Source organism: Urocampus carinirostris, chromosome 19 (assembly GCF_059441175.1).
Source record: "Urocampus carinirostris isolate Australia breed hairy pipefish chromosome 19, RoL_Ucar_1.0, whole genome shotgun sequence".
Taxonomy (NCBI): Eukaryota; Metazoa; Chordata; class Actinopteri; order Syngnathiformes; family Syngnathidae; genus Urocampus; species Urocampus carinirostris.
In genome coordinates, this window is record NC_142367.1 from 29,405,134 (window position 1) to 29,417,288 (window position 12,155).

The window sequence follows — 12,155 nt, forward strand, 5'->3', positions numbered from 1 at the left end:
GCCGGTCCGCTGACTCATCTCAAATCGTCCTTCTCCCTCGAATCACAGCTAGCCAGGCAGTCGGAAAAGGACAGGACGACGCAAAATGTGAGGTGGGCATCAATCGTAAGCTATTGTATAGAAGCGGGTCTTAAGTCTCGATATAAAAACTTTCACCGAGGTTGCGGTTCTTATCTCCGGAAGCAGATTATTCCGCAGCACCGGGGCCCGGATGGAGAACGCTCTCGAGCCTGCGGATTTCTTCTTAACTCTCGGAGTCACGAGTAGACCGTCATTTTCAGAGCAGAGCCTCCGTGCAGGAAAATAGAGGGGGAGCCGCTTAAAGTGCGCTGTCACCGTTTGTTTTGCGTAGACCCATTGACTAGTGGGCCTGCCCTGCTCTTTGACTAACAGCAGACACCGGCCTATTGCTGAGGGTCACGTGCACCCGACACACAAAGCCCTCCATGACCTCCCCAAAGCTGCAGAACACAATGCACGATACGTTGATATCAATGACAATAAAGAACATTCGAGTAGCATCAATTACTGTACATAGTTTGGCTTCAATTTTCAGAACAAATGTCCTCACATAGATAGATAGATAGATAGATAGATAGATACTTTGTTCATCCCCGAAGGGAAATTCACATTTCCAGCAGCATCCCTGAGCTGAGAACAATCGAGAACAATCGAAAATAACACGGGAGCTGCTGGAGTGGCTGCCATTCGTGACGGCGCCGGAAGAAAAGATTCAATTTGAATCATTTACAAACAAACAAACAATTGAATCATGTACAAACAAACAAACAGAATATTCATGTTTCAATAAGTGGAGTGTTAATAAAATATTTCTGATACTGATATAACCAGATAAAACTAATTTTAAGTTACCTGTCCAAATGAATGTTGTGCCATCTCACCTTTCCCACTCTCTCTCCTGCAGTTGACTTGCTGCTGCTCGCTCCTGAAACTAATACTTACCTCTTTGTGTATTGCCTGCATATACATATATCAGATCCAGACGCTGCATGGGGCAGATACTTAAAATCCGATGAATTTTCGTCCTGGCCAGGTCCCTCTGCAAAATGTTAGAAGACAATGAGGGTTGCAAATCAAAACGTTTGCCCGCCCTTGCTTTGACATTGAACTTGGAGTTGGTCGAAGATGAGGACCACATGATCCGATGATCTCTCCCGTTGTCCTCGTTTAAATAAATTACAATTCCAGTGGTACTTCTACTTACGAATCGAAATCGGTTCCAGCAGTGACGTTGAGTAAGGAAACCATTGTGAATCGAAACGTGTTTTCCCATTCAATGGCGGAATTGAACTGAAACCTGGTGGCTGCAACCGATGAATTAACCGACTAAACCATCTGGCATTGTGATCATGCAGGGGGGTTGCAAGGGTCTCACTTAGGGGATAAAGCACGCAGGACGCTGTTGGCCACTTTTGGGGTCGCGTCACTGACTTGGGATAATGGAAAAGTGATGGTATTACAAGGAAGATTTAAGTCGGATGCAAACTTGGGATCCCGAAACATTCTTAAGAAAAGTCGATTGCAAAACAAAGTACCCCCGTATAAATATAAGTTTGAAGGCTCAGCTCTTCCTGCGCAACAATGTGTAGATATGAGTAGATTTGCGCATCGGGTGTTCCCGAAGCGCCGTTATTTTTCGATCGAGCCTTTGCAAAAGGTCCGAAAGATCATCTCGGCCCGGGGTCGGCAAAAGAGAAGCTGAGCAGTTAGCTCGATTGGGCATCTCCACCGGCGGGCGGGGCCAGTGGCGCTCGTTCCGTCGGGAACGCAAACGGTGCTGATGCTGAGATTGTTACCATAGTAACCCCCGATCAACGTTTTCCCTCTCGCATATCAGATGGCCAGCTCGCATTTCATGTCGGCGCGGCTCCGGGAGGTCTTAAATATGTTGAATATATGCGTCTGTGGGCTGTTAATCAGACCTTAACGTTTCGCTGGTGTAAATACGTCTACGAGAGCACCTATTAGCCCAAAAGGCCACCGAGATGGCCGCTTTAAACGGCGAGCATCCTCAAGTCGACGATTATCGTCTTTGCGCAAGAGAAGAAGCCGCGTGCTCGATGAAGTCGGCACAAAACGTGGACCGTCCCATTGTTTCGAGTCAAAAACTATTAGCTACGGTGCCGACTCGACCTTACTGATGGTCTTCTCGAAATGTACGTATTTAGGACCGGCAGCTGTCGGAACTGTTTTGCCATTCAAACAAAAACAAAAGCTAAAAAAAGACCCTCTAGGGCATTTTCCATTTACAGCAAGGGGTTACTGTACGTATCCCGTATACACAGACCCGCATGTGTAGGACAGCTGCGATAAAGAGACAAAAATAAAAAGGCATCCGTCAGCATTTGCACACATCCCGAGTGTGATCAAGCCACACTCCCAACGTCTCACTTTTCTCTACGCGCTCTCTTTTGCAAACACGCATCAGATTTCAATTGGGATTTATCATTTTTTAATTGATAAGTATGGTGTTTACCCCGCTGTATAATGACAATCATGATCACCCACCGGGGTTGCAGTCGCTCAGGAGCGATCATCTTGGGACCAGAGAGGTCGCACGTTCGAATCCTGGCTCCTCCGAGTTAAACGTGGAAGTGTCTTGGGCCAAGACACTGAACCCCTAATGCCTCCCATATGCAGGTAGTCGCTTGGATTGACTCTGGTATTGGTGTGTGAGTGTGTGTGAATGGGTAAAGTGTGAAATGTAATGTCACGTGCTTTGGGAGGTTTTCAGTGACTGGTTAAAAGCGCTACAGAAATGCAGTCCATAAAGCATGTATTCAACTGCAATTCTGTGTTTACTTGTAGATCTATAGTTGTTATTTTGTCACAGTGGCATACTTTCAGTCGGTACGGTATTCATCTGGAGGGACGCTTGAGCCTTTGGACATTTAATGAGGGTGCGACGCCTCTCGGGGGATTAACCTGAGTCCTTTTGTGCAAACTATGAGCAGAGATCAAAAATCTTCATTATAGCTATCACAATATGTTTCGTGCTTCCGTGCAAATCTGCCAAGGTGGGCCACTTTGAACGCCATTGCACCCCGTCCTAAATGAGATTAAAGGGGAGGTTTGCCTTTAATTGCGCTCTAATGACTTTCTGTGTAGCTCGTACATTTAGAAATTATGCTTGCCAATAGTGCGTTAGCGTGTTTCTATGAATGCTAACAGCATCTCAAAACCCCTCGCGCGCCGCCATCGCTCGCTCATTTAGAACAATAACGGCGAAAATTGCCGCTCGCAGCCGTTAGCGTGTGTGTGCTAGTGGATACACGAAGAGGTACACTTTGTATTTTTGTATAGATTCGCGGTTCTGAGTAGCTTCCGCGGAAATTACAATCGATCAGTTGGCCAAAGACCAAATGTACTGTCAAAAGAAGCGATAAATAAATGTATCTCATATCAATAAAACAAAATCATGTAATACATAGATATATGAGATAGATGTCATTTATTCATATAGCTATGCCTTTTTTTGTTATTTATTTTGTTGAGCCTTTAGTCGTGTACATTGTTGTGTACTTTGTCGTGAATTTGGCCATTTTGTGATGTATTTTGCCATGTGTTTTTGCGTGTCTTTTTTGTTGATGTCGTCTTGTACTTTGGTGGGTATGCTGTTGTGTGTTTTCTCATGTATTTTTTTTAATTTGGCATTTATTTTGTTGTGCCTTTAGTTGTGGATTTTGTCATGTACTCTGTCGTATATTTTGTCCTGTTCTTAGTGGTGTACTTTGTTGTGTATGTTGTTGTGCATTTTGTCGTGTATTTTGCCGTTTAATTTTTTGTGTATTTTTTCGTTTTGTCATGAACAACATTTTTTCATTTATTTTGTTGAGAATGTTATCGTGTATTTTGACATTTTGTTGTCTATTTTGTCGTGTTTTTCGCCATACATTTTTTCCGTATGTTGTCATGTATTTTGTCAGTGAAATACGTGTCAAATTGAAATATTGAAATGAAAAGATGAAACTTAAATAACAAAATGCACACAGAGAATCCTTGGTTTTACTATCACCGCCTGCCACGAGGCAAGAGAATTGTGTGCCTCACTCTGCATCTGCAGACACTCAGCACCGTAATATGTTTTGTACTCATTTTATGAATACTACTCATAATACAATGTAATAAACATACAAAAATTGTGAACTTAAACAAGAAAGAACTTTAGCACTGAATAAATATAACCATCCATCCATTTTATGCACAACTTATCCTGACGAGGGTTGCAGAGGGGGTGCCGGTGTTGTGCCGAGAAATGCATCCCTGCCGAGATTTGCATCCCCTGGCTACTATAACCACTTTTACCTGGTTTTATCTCACTATTATATCACTTTTCAGGAATGTAATGGCGAACATATGACCAAAACAACTTCGTCTGCTTTTGTTGGGAATGTAATACAACATAAACCATTCCGTCTTTGTATTTGTTGTAAATGTAATCGAACGGTAATGCACACCGTATTTATATCACTTTTGAGCAGGTAACATGTTTATTTTGCCTTTTTCTACTCAAATCGCTCGTATTAAAACTGTTATACACTCTACCATAATGCTTATTTCAGCATAATAAGCTTTATGGTAGAGTGCATAACAGTTGTCAAAAGTGATTTATATACGATGTGCATTACCGTTCGATTACATTCACAACGAATACAAAGACGGAATGGATTAAGTTGTATTACATTCCCAACAAATGCAAGACGAAATGGTTTTTGTTATATCTTTGCCACGACATTCCCGAAAAGTGATATAAAAGTGAGATAAAACCAGGTAAAAGTGGTTATAGTAGCGAGGGGATACAAATCTCGGCAGGGATGCATTTCTCGGCATAACACCGAAGCCCATCCCAGACATCTTGGGGCTGTGGGCAGGGGACAACCTCAACCATTTGCAGGCCACACAGAGAGACAGACAACTCACTCACATTCAGGGACAGTTTGGAGCAGCCCATCAACCTGACATGCATGTTTCTGGTATGTTGGAGGAAACCAGAGTGCCCGGAGGAAACCCTTGCAGGCACAGGGAGAACTTGCAAACTCAGAACAAGGAGGCGGCAAGAGCTGGAATTGAACCCTAATCGCCCATCCACCGAGCCACCGGGAAATATAATAAACCATTTCGTATACATAATTTTATTATTCCATGAGTGTTTAGGCCAGGCCTCATTCCCAATCAGAAATATATTTTTCAGGAAATGTGTTTTTGTGCTTGACGGAGCCTATTTTCATTAAATGTTCTACATTTTCAATTTAACTGGCTGATAGATACGTAACACACATACACACCGTGGCATTTGCTATCATGTATATTTCAAAACAAAATCTTAGCATATAGTAAAGTAAATAAAACGACTTTGGTGGGACATATTAAATGCTGGTAGTCTTCCTATGGTATGGGAAAAACTGATCATAGTAATATTGCATATAAAACTGGTTTATTTATTGCAAGACAGATGAGGAACTAATTCCAGCTGCTATTAATATACAAGGAAGAAGAAATGCGATGGCAAGGCAAGCCACCAGAGAGCAGTGTCTGCCATATTTATAAGCAGACTTGTTGAGAAACATCGCAACAATTTCAAGCATTTACAAGCGCTTCACTCCAAATTCCAGCACTTTTCAAACCTTAGAAACACTCTTTTAAATATCAATCACTTTCAAAGATCTCAAGCAGCCACATGAACCCATCTTAGTCATGATTGCGGCCATGATTTGGGTGCAAATACATGCATTTCTTTGAATAAAGTTCCTTTTGCATCTTTTTAGGGTAGGCTTTTTACATTATTTTTGTAGTATTACTGTAGTTTTAATTTGGTCCTTTTTGACAGTAGAACTTGTTGGATTTCCATTGTAGATTTGTCGTAGTAAATCTGCAGTATTTTCTAGGATTAATGTAGTTGTATTTTTGTAGTATTTCTGTTGGAGCATTTCTATAGAAGTATTTCCACAGAAGAATTGGAAGTGTTATCCTAATGCTAACCTTAAACAAAGTCACAAACTAAGTGTTGAGGCAGGTTTGTTGATGTTGAGGATGGGAGTACTTCACACTTCGGGAAAAGAAGTTGGTTACTATGACGACCGCTGAGGAGATGCTAATTGTCCATTTTCTCCACTCCATAAAGTTTAAAGAGCGTTTGTGGCTGCTGGCGATATTCTAACCCAGACAGCAAAACCCCCTGTGTATTTTGCAAAACCCTCCACACAAAAAGACACCCCAGCCCAAGACCTTTGCCACCTCAAGACCACCGGCTCAAGTTTCCTTCACAAGTCTTCTACCTCAGCACTCCCCTGCTCAAAGAAGCACCCAAATCTTCTTTTCAAGACGTTTACCACCCCAAGACCCCCTCTCAAGTTACCTTCTCAAGTCTCTGTTTGGTCAATTACTTTGTATCTGTGAATAGAACACACAATTAAAGATAAGAGATATGAGGAGATGTGTCCCGGCCAAAGCCTGATTTTCATCCGACCAGATCCTCAGCAGCTTCTCCATTTTATTAAAAACAATTCAGACACAGAGTTTTTGGGTGGAGGACAGTTACCATATCAGAGGGACATCATTGTAAAACAAGGAACATCAAACAGACTAGCGTAAAACAAACATGACAGTGCAGCAGGCAAATAGTTAAGAGGTTGATAAGGTAATAAGACTCTTTGAAAAGAGAAAATACTGAACTGTAAGGGTCTCTGTAATGCTCGATTTTTGTTACTAATGCGTTATCAATTTACAATAATCCTATCATGAGTGAATTCCTCTGTGTTTATTGAATAAATGCCTCCTGTTGGGGTTTGATCACATCCCTTTTTTACATCTCTTTGCGTCCTGCATTTGGGTCTGTCCGACATCCCATGACAGAGCAGTTTACCAAGCTTGTGGTAAAAAATAATTTTAACAAATGCAGTATATCAGCTATTCATCCCTTTTGACTCCCCCCACTCCCTTCCCGAGCCGGAGCACTTTGTTACCGCTCGAAGATCAAGATAATTCCGTCAGTTGCTAACGTCGCCATGGCAGCGCAATTTTCTATTTCTGGTGCCATAGTATCAACGCATGAAACCGTGCCGATCGTACGCTCTCTCTAACTCGCTATCGTCCATTTAGTCTTTCTGCGCGTCTTCCTCCTCCTCGGTCCTCGCCCTCGGCTGGTTGCTAGGCAACTGCATCATTGATCTGCAAAGGCAAATACATACACACAGTGAGAGAAGAAGTACCTACAGTCACAGGATAGAGACCAAGATGATGATGGGGTGACCACCTTTCTCTTTATGAATACAGATGAACGGAGATCAATTCGATATTTATCCGTGTTGACCAATGAGGTTTGTGTCTGGTGAAGCACAATCAGATTTACGTTCATCTTATTTAATATTTGATTTGCTGAGCAAGATAGCAATTGAAAAACTCAAGCACGGAATTTATATTGTTTGTCTTCCCTTTTGTACAGAATTTGAAACTTACCGCCGCCATCTCCTGGCTTGTGTCATCGTTGCAGCCTCTGTAAAGCTCTGTATGTTGCGTGTGCAAGTATGTGCATTTCTTAGATGAACAAACTCTTATTTTTTTATCATTCTTGGGGTTGGGGTTTCCGTTTGGACTCTACTCGAAAAAAAGCATGTCTTACTTTGACTATTTTTATGTTACACTGACACAAACAACAGTGGGGACGAGCATGAGGTGATGTTCCACCACTCCCCCGTTCCCCTTACTTAATTTGTTTCGCCCTGTACACCTTTGCCAAGAGTAAGACAAAAGCAGCTTATATTATGAGTGCTCTTTTAACTCAGTCGGCCATTGTTAAGACATACTTAGTTGGAAAATATTCTATTTCAAACTTTTCAAAAGAGGGGTGCGTCGTTTGAGGTTTCCTTAATAAGTTGAAATTTGAATAAAGCCCCAATGTGTAAAATTTGACCACTCAATGGCACTGTATTGTCTGATGTCAAGAAAAACTGTTGTCAAGAGCAAAGCGTTACAGCAAGATTGGACAGGCTTGGTAAGGGGTCAGTGAACATAACCGTGACTCATTTCTTACACTGATCATTGATGGATCTCTTCTTCAAGAAAGGAATGTGACACAAACATCCGTCTCATGTGTCGAGCAATTAGAAACACGAAATATGTTTGGACAAAACTCCCAAGTGGTCTCCAGTGACCCCAATTTTGCATTTGTACTGTAGCTCATTAGAAATAAAATGAAGTAGAAGAGCAATCATTTAACTTGCGACGGAGTTTTTCTTATCTGATATCAGCCGGGAGGGAAAGCCGATTGGCGCTTCTGTATTTGCCCGTAAATTCGCATCAGCGCTAAAGTCTTTGGTTGAACCCCCAAGGCGCTGCAACACATGGAGACAAAAACAAAGACCCTGAGCTCTCGTATGCGTCGTTGTTCCATTCAGTTTCTTGCTGACTTGCACATGTGTCAAACTCATGGCCCGCGCATCATCAATGCCGGGAGAAGTACGAGACGATGACCTTCAGATTGAAACGCGTGCACTAGATGTCGCCAAAGACAGGCGCCACTCGCTAAGCACCCACTGTAGGTGTATATGTACACTACCATAAATCAACCGGAGAACATTGAGGAAACCCATCCCGTTTTTTTTTTTTACCTAAAATAAAAGTGACGGACGCACTGTTTAAGGCTATAAGAAAAAAAAAAAATATATAGCTAATAAAAACACAAAAATAGCACCTTGGTGTCGTTGCAGAAGTTTTAAGAATCCTAAGTTCCTTTCTATCATAGATATGGAATCTAACACAATGTTCCTAGGTAAATATTTTCATCAAAAGTAATAGCAGAAAGACTTGTAATCCATGATTTGAATTAGTGGTTGTACGCTTTCTTGTCACATTCCAGTCTGCATGATTCTCCCCAAGTTAAATAAACTGTAGTTAAAACTCAATAATCGTTATATCATCAAATCTTACATCCCTGAGTCATAATTGAATTGGGAGCCTCCAAAAAGACCCCTTTAGCTCAGGCACACTTTTTTTATGCCATGAATCTACTAATCCCACCCTCAGTGAGAACAGTTTTGACCATGTGCCCCCCGACTAAAATGGCTTTGACCCCCTTGATTGATTCTTATAATAATTTTACATTGATAAAAGGTATCCGATGAGTATTTTTTTTATATTTTTCACACTAAAATACATCATTTGTATTACCTGGCCACATTCTTTTAAAAAATGTTTGCATAGGGTCCGAGCCAGGATGAAATAAAAATGGCTGACTGACTTATCTCATTTTTATATCGAGTTTTCAATCGGATAATTCGGCATTCTGTTCTATACTATTCTTTTCTAAGCTATTCTAAAGCGGCAGTGTTTGTGAGAATCGTAAGTTGCCGTTAAATGTGGAATAAATAGCTACTAAAGTGAAGCTATAATGTAAATGCATTGAGTCTGGGAAAACAATTCAATTGATATTAATGCTTGATTATCTCTATTATTTCTTTACATAACTTTGAGGGGAATGTGTGACCTGAAAAGTGCTGTAGAAATCAATTCGATTTGAGAGTAAATGGCATTTACTATAGTGCCGACAAAAAAACAAAACTGGCACGCTCATATAATGCGTCCCAAAATATCCTAAAACGAGCCAATTACTACATGTTGGTAAACAAAAGGTCATAACCTAGAATAGTTTAACCTATTTTAGTTTAAAATAATACATGAATGTTTGAATTGAGGGAAAACATGCACAATACGTCCCTTCTAAAAGATATTTTGGAAATCCGAAAAGGATAGTTAGCGACCCCTAGTGTCCGACTGCTGAAATAAACAGTTGCGTGAGCTGCACTGACGCTAATATCAAACATAAGTTGAACTTAAGCGAATGAAAGAAAGTCGAAAAACAACACAACAACGTTTTGGAAAATTAAAAAGTTAATAACACACACCACAAATCATAAGATGATACTGTAGCGAGCAGAGACGGGAGTCGTAGGCGGAGTGTCAAACAAAGGTGCCAACGAAAGCTGCTTTAATGACATTTAAACTTCCAATAACAAAACAAACACGAGAGTGGCTCGAGCCGGCCGAATTAAGAGTCCGCCCAGGAACTCGCTAACTAAACAATGGTTCCGTGGGTGAATTATGTAAAACCCACTACAATACAATTTTATCACGCGTTTCTTTTTTTCAAGGCAGGTGCTATTGACATTAGCTTGCACTTCAAATTAAAATTTGGAGCGTTCAAAGAAGCACTAAATTGACATTGTCGGGAATGTTAATTTTTATTTCATAATTGAATATATGATGTCATTTTATTTAGTGATTTTAAAAGGTGTTTAACTCAGATACGTGGATTTTATACAACAATACTTATTTGAATGTGGAATGCGTACAAGAAGTGTTTGCCCCACAGAGATCAACCTTGACATGCACTGTACCCGGTTCTCAATGCTCTGAATAATAGCAATCAGGTCATTCATTTTTCTTAAAAAAGTGTACTTGAGGGAGAAGGAAAGTTGGTATTTTGTGACAGCTTGTCTATTTCGAATGGTGGAGAAACCATCTGTTCCTATTAAAGGCTTCAGTCGTCACTTCTAGCAAGGGGGCATAGACCGACACGGACTTCCGGTGAAAGTATGTGACGTCACCCACGTTATTATCCATTTTGTTTACTTTTTACTTACATTATAAATAAGGAACGGAGTACAAATATTTCAATTATTTCTAACTGGGGTTGATTGGGGTTAATGCAGTTGGACATTTTATGCTCAACATCCTTTTACAGGCTTCATTCAAGTGCTTAAAATTCTTGAAAATGCCTTAATGTTTTGGTTTGTGATTTCAAAGATGAAAAATGCTGGCATTCTGGGTGAAGTGCTTGTAAATGCTTGACATTTTCTACACAGGTTCACATGTCTGCTTAAAAAGTATGCTGACGCTGCTTTCCGGTGGTTTTGCCATTGCATTTCTTCTTCCCTCGTGAATTACGGCAGCTGGCGTTAGTTTGTACGTTATTGTCCGATGAAGCATCATCGCCTTCTACAACTAAACAGGGCACTATGAAATGTGTAGTAGTGTAAGGGTAACGTGTCAATTATGGACATTTATTATGGGGCCTCCAAAAAAAGGGTTTCCCAGTGGTAAATAGTAACGGGAACAACTTCTATTTTAATCTACACATTTCTGGCATTTTTAGCCAACTCCTATACAGGGAGAGATTTGTCTCAAAAAGATTTACACACGTATTATTTACATTCCCAAATATATTCACGATCCCATCAAGATCTAAAAATCATATATCTTGATAAAGGCACAGTCAAAATTAAAAATCACTTATGTAAATCGCTGACATATTTGCGGATCTGCAAAAATACGTGATTCACCCTGGATTTCTTCTTTGAATGGTACCGGAGTCATCGAAAAGATGCATTTAAGGGTCCTGAATGCACCAGTGTGTAATAGTTGATCACTAAATGCCATTATTTAATGCAAATTAACAACCGGTGCCACAGAGCACAGAGTAGCAACACATTTGTGGAAAGAAAAAACCCAAACAGACAATATAACTGATGACATGAAGTACTTTAAATGATATGGTTTTATGTGTTTTTACATCACATATTATTAACTTCTAAAATGGAAAATTTCAATCTATATCACCAATAATTCTATTTTTAATTGGAAAACTTGCCATTTTGCACGGCAGTATTTTACAAAAATAAATCCAACAAAATTATTTTTAATCAGGCACACAAAAGATCACCTGGATCACAGTGTGTTTTATTAGGCACCTGCTTGGGGTAAAAAACATTCCTTGATTGAAAAAAAAAAACCACACTGAATTAATTAATAAGAAGCTGACATCCATCCAAACCATTATCTGCACCGCTTATCCTCAGTAGGGTCGCGGGGGTGCTGGAGCCCATCCCAGCCGTCTCCGGGCAGTGGGCAGGGGACACCCTGAACCGGTTGCCAGCCAGTCGCAGGGCACACAGGGACAGACAATTCGCTCGCTCATTCACACCTAGGGACAATTTTGACCGGCCAATTAACGTGACAAGCATGTTTTTGGAATGTGGGAAGAAACCGGAGTGCCCGGAGGAAACCCACGCAAGCACAGGGAGAACATGCAAACTCCGCACAGGTAGCTGGAACCCATGACCTCAGAACTGTGCCGCACA

At 40.8% G+C, this 12,155-nt stretch overlaps 1 long non-coding RNA gene across 1 annotated transcript; it reads right to left on the reverse strand.

Annotated features, from left to right (window-relative positions):
• Nucleotides 1-6,494: 6,494 nt before the first annotated feature.
• LOC148347945 (uncharacterized) lies at nucleotides 6,495-10,066 on the reverse strand. The gene is made up of 2 exons (XR_015848083.1): nucleotides 9,921-10,066; nucleotides 6,495-7,188 (listed from the first exon to the last, which is right to left on the reverse strand). It is a non-coding gene; the product is annotated as an uncharacterized LOC148347945 (long non-coding RNA).
• Nucleotides 10,067-12,155: the final 2,089 nt, after the last annotated feature.